We start from the raw sequence: 12,499 nt of genomic DNA on the forward strand, positions 1-12,499 counted from the left end.
CACCCTAAGGATAGAAAATTGCTGGTGAGAGGCAGTAGAATGGCAAATAGTGCTTTACTATTAATACTGACTGGTTCTGGTTACACCATGAGGGTTACCTACATGTGATCTCAGGGCCTCTTGAAAGTTTCATTGAGCCCTGCAGTGGGGTATGAGATGGATCAGGGGTCCTCAAACTTTTTAAATAGGGGGCCAGTTCACTGTCCCTCAAATTGTTGAAGGGCCGAACTATAGTAAAAACAAAAACTTTGTTTTGTGGGCCTTTAAATAAACTTCATAGCCCTGGGTGAGGGGGATAAACGTCCTCAGCTGCCGCATCTGGCCCGCGGCAGTAGTTTGAGGACCCCTGGATTAGAGGAATCAAAGGATATTGAATCTGGAAAAGATCTCAAAGGTGGTCTAGTTTAGTCTTTACCTGAGTAGGAATACTGTCTGCCACATCCCCCACAAATGGTTGTCCAGCCTCTGCCTTAATGCTTCCAGTGATGGGGAAATGATGACCTTTCCAGGTAGTCCTCTCTGCTTTCAGATGGATCTAGTGGTTTAGGTTTTTTTTTTTTTCTATAAAGTCTACATCTACCTTTTTGTAATTTCCATTCCTTATTCCTAACTCTGTCCTCTAGGGCAAAACACAACAAATTAAATCTCTCTTTTATAAACATTCCTTTAATACTTCAAGATAGCTATCATACCCATCCTCCACCCTTAATTATTTTTCTCTATGCTAAATATGCCTAGTTCCTTTAATGAATTCTCATATACCTTGGTCTCTAGTTACTTCATTATTCCAATCATCTTACTCCTCGGGATGGTCAATGTTCTTTCTAGTCTTTCCTAATTGTACTGACTTTAACAAGGATCTTCTCTCTTCATATCTGATCTAGACCATCTTTGTTTTCCTTAATGCCATTTCTTCTGGTTGCCCTTCACTGCCATATTTCTCTGGTTGGCAAGAAAGTCAATCATTTGAGACAGTTTCTTTTATTCTCATTGTCACAGTTGATTTGTGTTGATAACTGTTCTTTTATCCATTTCCATTTGTGCGTTTGTTAATAGCTTGTATAACTAGGTCAGAATGGAATTACTGCAATGGTGTGCCATATCTTTTTGCTCTCATCCTTATAATTTGGCACTGATTTGGATCTTTGCTCTAACACATCAATGATCTGACTGTGCACAGACAGCTGATTCAGAAATGGTTCCCACATCACCAACCAGATGCATCCTATCCATTAAGATATAGTCTTGTGATATTCTCTGGGGCTGGTCACATCCTGTGTCTCATGCTTTCTTCTTGAATAAAATACTCATGATACATAGGCATGAGGTTATTGTATAGTCTCTACAAGCCTTTTGTTTCTCTGGTTTCTTATTGTTGAACCATGTTTTCCAGCTTCATTTTTGCCATCCTCTCCTCTGCTCACTTTTGCCCTAAAGTCACCAGGAATTAAAGTATGTGTTTATTTTGAAGTTCAAACACTTCATAGAAAATCTTATGCTGGTGAATAAACTGCAATTTTCTTCTTTTTGCAAGATCTCATTAAAAAATGCTACAATTTAAGATGGCCAATTAGTCTATGAAATAGTGCATCTTACTGACTTTGGACATAGGATAAAACCAATTCTGTAGAAACTTTTATATTTGGCAAATGAAATAATATTTGTAGTGCACTTGGCATAGCACTGGCACACAGTTGGTACTTAATATTTGTTCATTTCCTTTCCCCCGGCCTCTCCAAGAAGAGCCCAAGAGCCACTCTTCTATTTTCTTTTGTCTTCTGGGTTTAGTTATAATGAGAAGTTTAAGACTGATGCAATTTAGGTCTTCCAGGATTATATCTGTTTGTTGGTCAGTAGAGCAGAGGCTATCACATTTAGAGTACTAACAGTCAAGTTAATATTTAGTCTAAGAAAAGGTGTGATCGATGACATCCTTTTTCCATTTTCTGCCTCTTTGTCACTGTCACTGCAGAAGGAGACGCCCAGGTTCGAGGGTCATTTTGCATTTTAGTTTGTTTGAGTTACTATGGCCAACCTCTGAGGCCCCTTTTAGCAAAAAAAAAAAAAAAAAACTATGACCCTATAATGCACCGCCAACTCCCAATACCCAGCCAGTGCCCCTAAGTTTGTTGAATGAATAAATGAGTGGACGATTACACAAGCCTGCTTGGAAAGTCCCCCAGTGATCATGGGAGATGGCTAAAGGGCCAAAGGGCAGAAACTATTCCCAGGAAAGTTTGCTTTGACCATTCACAGGCTACTCCCTGGATACAGCAGAGAAGCTCAGTATGTACATGACAGCCTGATTTAAAAAAAAACAAAAACTACCACTTCTCACCCTTCTTAGTGGGGTCTCCACACCACAGCCCCAGCTCTCCCTTCCCACACGTGTCTTCTTCAGCGGTTTCCACGTTCTCCTCGTCCTCCACACTTTAACCCTCCTCTGTCCTCCCCTTATGTCCACATGTCTCTCCCCACCCCCAAGCCAGAGTGATGGGTGAACTGCAGCATAACTTTAGATTGACTAATGTTCCCTTTCGACACAATCCCAGAGAAAATTCTTCCCTTCTCTGACAAGGGAAGGCAGGGGGCATATTAGGGGATGGGCTTCCAGGGCCAGTGGGGAGGATCCTGGACTGGGAGGGATTTTGACCCTGCCCTTGTCAGTAGCTTGCTGGGTGATTCAGGACAAGATTCTTTGGACCTGCATTTCTTCTACAATAAAATAAGATGGGGGGGGGTATTATCCGGTGATCTCTGAGGATCTTTCCAGCTTCGATATTCCCTGTAAATGGTGGGTTGGGAAGCATGATATAGTGGAAATTGAGTATCAGGGAATGAGTTTGAATCCTGACTCTGCCATTACCTGTGTGATTTTGGGAACAATTTAACACTTATAGATACAGCTTCAGAGGGAGCTTAAAATTACTGGGTTTGTGACCGAATAAGAGCATTGAAGTGTGAAATAATCTTTTGTAGACTCACCAAAAGCATCTTTGGGGTAGCTAAGTGAAAGACAGACTGGAGTGGGAAGAGATTTAAGGTACAGCTATTGCAATCATCCAGGTATGAAGTAACGAAGGCCCAAATTTTAAGTAAAAAGAGAGGACATGTTTGAAAGACGTTTGTAGAGAAAGTTGTAGAGAAACTTTGACAAATGATTCATATCTATGGGGGGAGCAAGAAAGGGGAGCAGAGGATGCCTCTGAGTGTGCAGACCTGGGGAACTGGGAGGATGATGGTTCCCTCCACAATAATAGGGAAATTCAGAAAGGGGAGCGTTCAGGAGAAAAGATAAAGGATTTTGGATCGGATGTGTCATGGTGCCTACAGAACAACCAGTTCGAAATATTCCACGAGCAGTTGGTGATCTGGATATATACTGCTCAGGAAAGAGATGAGCATTGGATAGACAGATCTGGGAATCAAAGACATAGCACTGAGAACTGAACCCAAGGAAGCTGGTGAGATCCCCGAGTGCCAGGATAAAGAAAGAGCCTTGGAGGATGCCCATGGAAAATAGGCTTGATGTGAATGAAGATCCAGCCAAAGAGAATGAGAAGCTGCTGCCTGATAGAGAGGAAGAGGGCCAAGAGAGAGTTGGAAAAGCAAAAAAAAAAAAAAAGTGAAAATGGTCATCAATGTTAAATGCTGCGGAGGAGTCAGGAAAGATGAGAATTAAGGAAAGGTCATGAGATCTGACCATTAAGAAATTACTGAGGGGCAGCTGGATGGTGCAGTGGATACAGTGCTGTCCCTGAAGTCAGGAGGACTAGAGTTTAAATCCAACCTCAGATACTTAACTTTTTAGCTGTGTGACCCTGGGGAAGTCACTTAACCCCAATTACCTCAGCAAAAAAAAAAAAAAGAAAAAGAAAAAAGAAGAAATTATTAATAATTTTAGCGAGGGCAGGTGAATTCAGCCAAATTCATCCAGATAAATGATGAGGTTGGAAACCAAATTTCAGAGAGATTTATAAGAGAGTGAGAAGAGAAGCACATGTAGTTGAGAAGAGAGAGATGGGATAAAAGCAATGGGTATGATAATTTCTAGTAATTTTTTTAAGAGTACAGAAGATTTGGACATATTTGTGGGTGGCAGAGAAGGAGCCAGTGGGTAGGAAAGATTGAAGATTAGAGGTAGAATGAAGCTGGTGGGACAGGAGGGAAGCAACATCTTAAGAGTACAGAGGGGGATGGAATCAAGGGATGAAAAGGGATAAAAAGGGATGCTTCTTCCTTTGAGACATGAGTAGAGCAACAGATAGAATTATGTCAGAAGGATACAAGATGAAGAGGAAGGAAGAAGGAGCTCTTAGCAAATGGCTCCAATTAATTTGGTGACGCATGAGACAAAGTCCTCAGTGGAGAAGATGGGCGGAAACTTGAGGAAAAAAGGAAAAGTTTGGGAAGCTACAGTTTTATTGTGATGGGGATTCAATTAGGTACAAGCAGGATTTTCTTGCTGCAATGAAGCCCGGCTTAGATTAGCCAGGATAAATTGGTAAATGGTGTTGTGATTTCCTCCAGTTCTGTTCAGCAGTATGGTGAGTAGGAGTCAAATGGTGGAAATCCATGGTTTAGATTTTGCAAGTTATGGAAAGGAGTCGAGACAACATGGTAGTATAGGATTGAACTAGTTCACCAAAGGGTCAAGATTGGGAATGGAAGAGAGAGCGGTCAGAGAAGGGTGAAAATCTGGTATAGCAGGCACTAAGGGCCTGGAGCTCAGAGCAAACACAAGAAGAAGGATCGAGGTAGAAATGCAAAGATAAAATATTATATCATATAAAGGGAAAAAAGAAAAGAACCAACATCTAAGGGGTACCTTAGATGGTCTTTTAGATTATTGGGGAATGCAAAAACAAATCATGGGTACAAAACTAAGGAGATGGTAGGGTCCTCTAAGCAATAACGAAAGAGAGAATGTCAGAGAGTCCCAAGTACTGGGCACTGATGCAAAATGACACGAGTAGATCCAGGAAAACAATATATGGTGACAACAGCATTATAAAGAAAACCATCTTTGGAAAACTCAAGACCTCTGATCAGAACAAGGACCAAGCCCCTCATCATAGGCTGAACACAATTGGAGGAAACCAACTAGTCCCCAGAATGCCCACCTTGCCTTGATGCTGTGAATTGGCAGAGGCCCTGCGGTCTTGTGGCCCTACCTGTGATGCTTGATTGGGAAGCCTAGAGAGAAGGGAGAAGTTGCTTTGTCACAGATTCCTGGAGGACAGGCACTGTCTTTTGTTCTCCTTTGTATTCTCATTGCTTAGCACAGTGCCTGGCACATAGTAGGTGATTAACTGACAAATCCGAAAGCTCCTCTCCTTCCTCCATTCCCTCTCCCCTAGCAGGGTCAGGTTTCCTTGTGAATGTTTGGTATGGCGGGCTTCCTTTAAAATTTTCTTACTCCTTTTGGAGAACAGTTTTGAGAGTATGGGCAACAGTTCTGTGAGAATGCTTCAGTGCCAGACAATTTTTTGGTTGAATTTTCAAAAATGATTTTAAGCTTATATTTGGAATATGGGAGTGTCTGGTCTGTTAGTTTATGAAAGATAATGAGCTTCTGATGTAGGTTGGGGTTGGACTACATCATCTCTAAGATCTTTTACCTAGATCGATGATAACTGTGATTCTGTATTTCTGTTGACCAGGTCATGCCTTTTACAAAAGTTTTATTTTATTTTCAATAACAAAAATCTATCTTTTCTTCTTCCCATCTCCTCTCTTATTGAAAAAAGAAGAAAAATATACATAGTCAAGCAACTTAGCTAAATAACAAATATGTATACTCAACAAAACAAATTCCCGCATTGACCGTGTCCAAAAAGTATGACTCATTCTGCAAAATGTCTCATTCTACGTCTAAATCCTTCACCATCTTATGATGGAGCTGTCAGGAGGTGGTTAACATGTTTCTTCATCAGACCTTCAGAATCATGATTAGTCATTGTCTTGATCGTAGTTCTTAACTTTTTCAGAATTATTTGTCTTTATGATATCCTTTTGTTGTATAAATTATCCTCCTGGTTTTGCTCATTTCATTATGCAGCAATTCATGAAAGTCTTCCAGGTTTTAGTATTCCATTATATTCACATATATCAGTCTGTGGATTTACAATGTTCACAATCTGTTTAGCCATTCCCTGATTGATAATCTCCTTCATAACAACATAAGGAGTTGTTATAAATATTTTTGCATACCAGTCCTTTTCCTTCATCAGATCATGTCTTATTAGGAGTGGTGTAGGTCCAAAATTTTTGTAACCTGCAGTTAAATATTGTCTAATTTCTATCATTTCCTTGTAAAGCATATTCTGCATTGATCAATAAATCCAAGTTGTTCCTTAGGAACAACTCATCTATAATTTCTGTAGTATTGCCATAATAAACTCCTTTATTTCTATAAATAAATAAGTTATTTAATTAAATAATTAGATTAAAGTCATTTTAATTAAATAAATAAGTCCACATTGGCTTGCGTTTGGTTGATTGAATTCATGCAGATGTTGCCCATAGAAGGGTCTTTGGATCCTACCTATTTCATATGCTATATTCAGAAGAAAATGATTTTCATTTATATTAGACTAATCCATGGGGTGTATCTATTTTCAGCTATTTCTAGTACTTGTGAAATAATGTCTTGTTCTAAAAGTATTTTTATACATTTTTAACTTATTTATCATGTGCTCTGAGACTATCGATCAGTCTCCCTTCTTTTTTATGAGGCAGTGTGCCTCTTTCTGTAGTTGTGTTAGGGTGACATGATCTTTGTTTCATTAATGCTATATAAGATTTTGTTAGGATAATTTCCAAATCTGTGTGGTATATGTTAAAACTTTGAAAGAGTATGTGAAGATAAACATTGCATAGCTATTGTTTTAAACATGTTATTCACATCAAATTTTTATTTCAGAATGCTATGAAGATTCCTGATACATAGCCACAACTACTTATTGATAGTTTTATGCGAGCTGTGCTTTACCTGGAAGAGACAAATGAAAAAAAAGTGAAAAAGCATATATTAGCTTACTATGTGTCATGTATTAAGCTAAATGTTAGGGATTCAAATACCTGGGCTTATATCCCAAAGAGATCTTAAAGGAGGGAAAGGGACCCACATGTACAAAAATGTTTGTGGCAGCCCTTTGTATAGGGGCAAGAAATTGGAAACTGAGTGGATGCCCATCAGTAGGAAAATGGCTGAATAAGTTATGATATATGATTGTTATGAAATATTATTGTTCTATAAGAAATCATCAGGAAGATGATTTCAGAGAGGCCTGGAGAGACTTACATGAACTGATGCTAAGTGAAATGAGCAGAACCAAGAGATCACTGTACAAAGAAACAAGGAGATTATACGATGATCAATTCTGATGGACTTGGCACTTTTCAATAATGTGATTCAGGACAGTTCTAATGGTCTTGTGATGAAGAGAGTCATCTACACCCAGAGAGGACTATGGGAACTGAGTGTGGATCGCAACATAGCATTTTTTACTCTTTTTGTTGTTTGCTTTGCATTTTGTTTTCTTTTTCATTTTTTCCCCTTTTTTGGATCTGGTTTTTCTTGTGCAAGATAATTGTATAAATATATGTCTTTAACATTTACCATATATTGGATTACTTGCCATCTAGGAGAGGAGACGGGGGGAAGAAGGGGAAAATTTGGAACCCAAGGTTTTACAAGGATCAATATTGAAAAATTATCCATGCATATGTTTTGAAAATAAAAAGCTTTAGTAAAAAAGGGATTCAAATGTTATGGGCCAGAACTCTGTACTTGAAACAAGGATTCTTACAAGGTGCTAACTCAGTGGAATTGATAAGACCTCCAGAAAACCAACCAGAACACTAATGTTGCAAAAAAACATCGATGGGCAGCTTCTTGGGCCAGCCAGGGTTTCCTTGGAGAAGAGGAAAGGAAGAGGTTCTTCCATCTTCTTCAAAGGCACTTAATTTGGCAGGTGATGTAGAGAGATCACTTTGGTTGGACTGAGGCAGGCAGATCCTCCATGTGTGAGATGAGGGGTGAGGAAAGACTCTCAGAGGAGAGAATGGGATGAATATATGCAAAAAATATATCATGACACATCCAGGCAATGGGCTGGATGGGGTTGGGGAAGGGTGAGAGGACTACTTCTAGGTCAGGATCCTTGGTGATTAGGAGGAAGCTGGCACCTTTTATCAGGAAAGAAAGGAAGGAGACCTTAGAGGGAAAAATGGAAACTTCAGTTTGGGTCAAGCTGAGTTTAAGATATGTCTAGCATCAGATGACAATTGAATCCATGGCTCGTGATGAGACCAGGTGAAGTACTCATGATGAAAAATGCTCTCCTTTTCTAGAGAGAGAACTCTGAATGCAGATTCATTTTCTTTATTTTTCTTGCTTTTTTTTTTTTTTTTTTTGCAACATTGTACTGTTCTGGTTGGTTTTCTGGAAGTCTCTGGATCAGCCTTCATTTCAGCAAGTAATCAGCACGAGAATAGCCAGGGACTTTATCCCTGTGGCTGGTCTTTATTTTCTTTATTGTCTCCTTTATAGTCTAGTTTCCTTGCCTGGGGCCCGGGCTAGCTTTCTGGAGGTCCTTGGAATATGTCTTGGTTTCTGTGGGGAAGGCAAGAGGACCACCACGGTTTCTGTCTTGAAGTCTGTCTCAGTATGAGCGCTTGTGCTCCAGCCTCCAGCCACTGTCTTCCCCCAAAATGTTCCAGTCCCCTTCTGAGTCTGCCTCTGGCCGAGTTTGTCCCAGTTTATATGCAGTATATTGAGTATAAACCAATCATTGTTATCACTAGGGAACCATTATTTGTTGTAAGATTAAATCAATCATACTGAACTAGAGAACTATTAATCACCAAGTTAAACTAGATAACCATTGTCTTAGCAATTCCACTGACTTAACACCTTGTAAGAATTCTTGTTTCAAGTACAGAGTTCTGGCCCATAATATTCAAATATCAAAGCAGAAAAAGTCCTGATCCTCAAGGAACTTAAATTCTAACCTTAAAGTATTGATCAAAAAGGAATATTTTAATAACAGAATCTATTTGATTGTGGTCCCAAAATTAGAAGAGTACAGCAAAAATAGAAGGTATAAATTGAAGAAACATAGCAGCTTGTGAAGAGATGGCTTCATAGTGAAATAAGGCACAGCTACGTAGCTCCTTCCCTCAAGATGACACTAAAGGCAAAGAAGAAAGTGGTTGTGTCCCCCACAATAGAAGCCAAGTCCCAGGCTTTGAAGGCCACAGGGTGGTGTTAAAGGTTGTCCATAGTCAGAAAAAGAAGAAGATCCAAACATCCCCCATTTTCCAGTGACCCAAAACACTAAGACTTCAAAGGCAGGATAAATACCCTCAGGAAAGGAACCCTAGGAAAATCAAGCTTGATCAGTGTTCCATCATTAAGTTTTCCTTGATCACTGACTCTGCTATGAAGAAGATTGGGAACAACAATACCCTTCATTTTCATTGTGGAAGTCATACTTTAGATCAAGGAGGCAATAAAGAAACTATACGACATCACTGTGACCAAGATTAACATACTGATCTGACCCAATGATGAGAAGAAGGCCTGGATCTGATTTGCTCCAGACAATGATGCTTTGGATGCTTTCAATAAAATGGAAATAATCTAAACTATGTCCAGTTATCCCAGTCTACCTGCAATAAAAGGCTTTTCAGTTAAAAATAAGTAAATAGAATGTTGCTCTTAACCACTCTTAAATACAAGGGATAAATGAGGCAATTACTAATCAGAAGAATAGGTCCCAGGCTAGAAGTTCAAGGGATGAAAGGGTTATGTTAAAAGGTTTGGTTTCTGATCTGTTTACCAAGCTGAGTATTGGGCAGAAACTGAGAGTGAAGCAAGGCTAAAGTATTTTTCTAATTAAAGCTTTTTATTTTCAAAATATGTGCATGGATTAACTTCTCAACATTAACTCTTGCAAAACTTTGTGTTCCAATTCCCCCCCTTCCCTTACCCCATACCCTAGATGGCAAGTAATCCAATATACGTTAAACATGGTAGAAATATATGTTAAATCCAATATATGTATGCATATTTATAAATTATCTTGCTGCATAAGAAAAATCAAAAAGAAAAAAATGAGAAAAAAATAAAATGCAAGTAAACAACAATAAAAAGAATGAAAATGTTATGTTGTGAGCCATATTCATTTCCCACAGTTCTCTCTCTGGATGTGGATGTCTCTCTTCATCATAAGATCATTGGAACTGGTTTGAATCATCTCATTGTTGAAGAGAGCCATGTCCATCAGAATTGATCATCATATAATCTTGTTGTTGCCGTGTATAATGATCTCCTGGTTCTGCTCTTTTCACTTAGCATCAGTTCATGTAAGTCTCTCCAGGCTTCTCTGAAAGGCTAAAATATTTTAAAGGATCATCTTTGTCCCTCTTGGTTCAAATTGACTTCTAAATTTAAGCCTTTTTTAGCATTCAGTAAACACTTTTCTTATTAAATCATTTTATATAGCTTGATGCCATCAAAGTACATTGAGTGATTAAGATGATCTTCTGATATAGGTATTCCTTTCATTTAGAAGCAGTGCTCCCTCCCATTCAGGGAAAATGATGATGGGATGAAGGCTAAACAGAAAGAACCATAATTGATTTAAATTGTCTCCCTGAAATATGCCGCATCTTATGTCGACTTTTCTTGACATTATTGTGTTGATGGCATGCTTCAGGCAGAGAACAGTTTCTCATACGGACATCAAATACTGCAGAATTTTTAACAAACTATTAAATAACTACTGTGTGTCAAATGTTATTCTTGGAGGTAGAGATATGAGTAACAATGAATGAAATGAGCCCTTCTTATAAGAGCTTCCGTTCTATTAGGGCAGGCAACATCTAGATCTATTTTATACATCTGCAGTACATAAATAAGCACTTTCCACCACTTTTGTGGAAGTGAGTCAAAGGCTTTGCACAAAGCTATAAAGATGGTTGAAATGTTATGGATTTTTGAGCTTGCTCAAAAACTACTGAAATCAATAGTGGTTCTTTAAGTGTCAGGACCTCAGTGCGTTCCTTTTGTTCCTCAGTCAACAGATTGTTTTCTTGTGTTTTCAGGAGTTCTTAACCTCTTTTTTTTCATTATGAGCCCCTTTGACCTATGGAATCCTTCTTAGAATGTTTTCAAATGCATAAAATACATAGGAGTAGAAAGGAAACAAAGGTTGTTGAAAATAAAGATTCTTCTATCTTTCCATGCAAGTTCATGAACTCCTGAAATCTAGGGATCCCAGGGTCAGAACCCCAACTTTATGGTAGAATTTGGGTAGTAATACAAGATGTAAATGTCTGCATAAAATCCATATACTTACTTGATCTCTTTTTGGAGAAGTCCCTCGTGTTGTGTTCTCATCTTGGGTAGTAGTTAGGTGAAGCTTTCTTTTAAGAATGGTGAGGTCAGGCTTTAGTCTGAGAGGAAGAGGGTTAGGGACCTTCTTTGGAATTCATGCACATTGTGAAGCACTTGAGCCTCAGAAAACAGCTCTTTTCCAGCCTCAACAGCTATCCAGTTTCTACAAAGAAGCCTGTGTTTCAATCATCTCCCTTGATATAGCCTTTCAGTCACTGGTGATGTACAAGCTTTCCATTTCTCTCTCCATCCAAATTGTGTTCCTATTGGGACCATCCAGGAGATGATCATTATTGTCTGTCTTCTCTCCCTTCCTCCCTTTCTCTCTGTCTCCCTCTGTCTCTCTGTCCGTCTCTGTCTCTGTCTCTGTCGTGCCCCCCCTCAGGCTTGTTCCATAAAGTTTGGGGCTGATGTAGAATTGTTTATTTTGTCTCTAGTTCTGCGCCACTGACTCCTGGTATCACCTTCACCTTTGGATTTGTGCCTTCAGCTGTTTTCTGGATCCCTACAAACATATTTCTTTTTTGTTGCCTTTAACTGAGAGACACAACATTCAAGTTTTCTCCCATGCCTGATAGCTAGATGTTTATGTAATCTATTTTCTAGGAGCCTTTGACACAGTCTCACGTCTCTTCTACCATGGTAGTTTTTGACGCTTGGCCATAGCAGCGTTCTCTGATAATGCCATTTTTCCTACTGGGGCTCTCACTGTGGCCATGGCTACTCTATATGCTGTTGTTATATTTATTTCAATATTAATTAATTAACTGATATTGTTGATGTTGATACTGACATGGTTTGCCATTTTTTAATCTAGTTCATTTTACAGATGAAGAAACTGAGGCAAACAGTTAAGTGACATGCCCAGGGTCACACAATTAGTGTCTGAAGCTGGATTTGAACTCAGAAAGAGGAGTCTTCCTGACTTTAGACCTGGACCTCTTTCTACTAAGCCACCCAGCTGCCTTATGATTATTTCTATAGATTCATTATGAGACTGACTGACCACAGAGATTTCTGGGAAAGAAAGGAGGGAAAGAAAATAGGGAAGTTTCCTTTTTTCTTACTGAGCTGGATTCTTGTCTCATCCTA

The 12,499-nt window shown here is 39.0% G+C and overlaps 1 protein-coding gene across 2 annotated transcripts in view; it reads left to right on the forward strand.

Annotated features, from left to right (window-relative positions):
- The window catches only part of POC1A (POC1 centriolar protein A), a 215,516-nt gene that overhangs the window by 195,223 nt on the left and 7,794 nt on the right, over window positions 1-12,499 (forward strand). The window lies entirely within an intron of this gene.

Source organism: Antechinus flavipes, chromosome 1 (genome assembly GCF_016432865.1).
Source record: "Antechinus flavipes isolate AdamAnt ecotype Samford, QLD, Australia chromosome 1, AdamAnt_v2, whole genome shotgun sequence".
Lineage (NCBI taxonomy): Eukaryota > Metazoa > Chordata > Mammalia > Dasyuromorphia > Dasyuridae > Antechinus > Antechinus flavipes.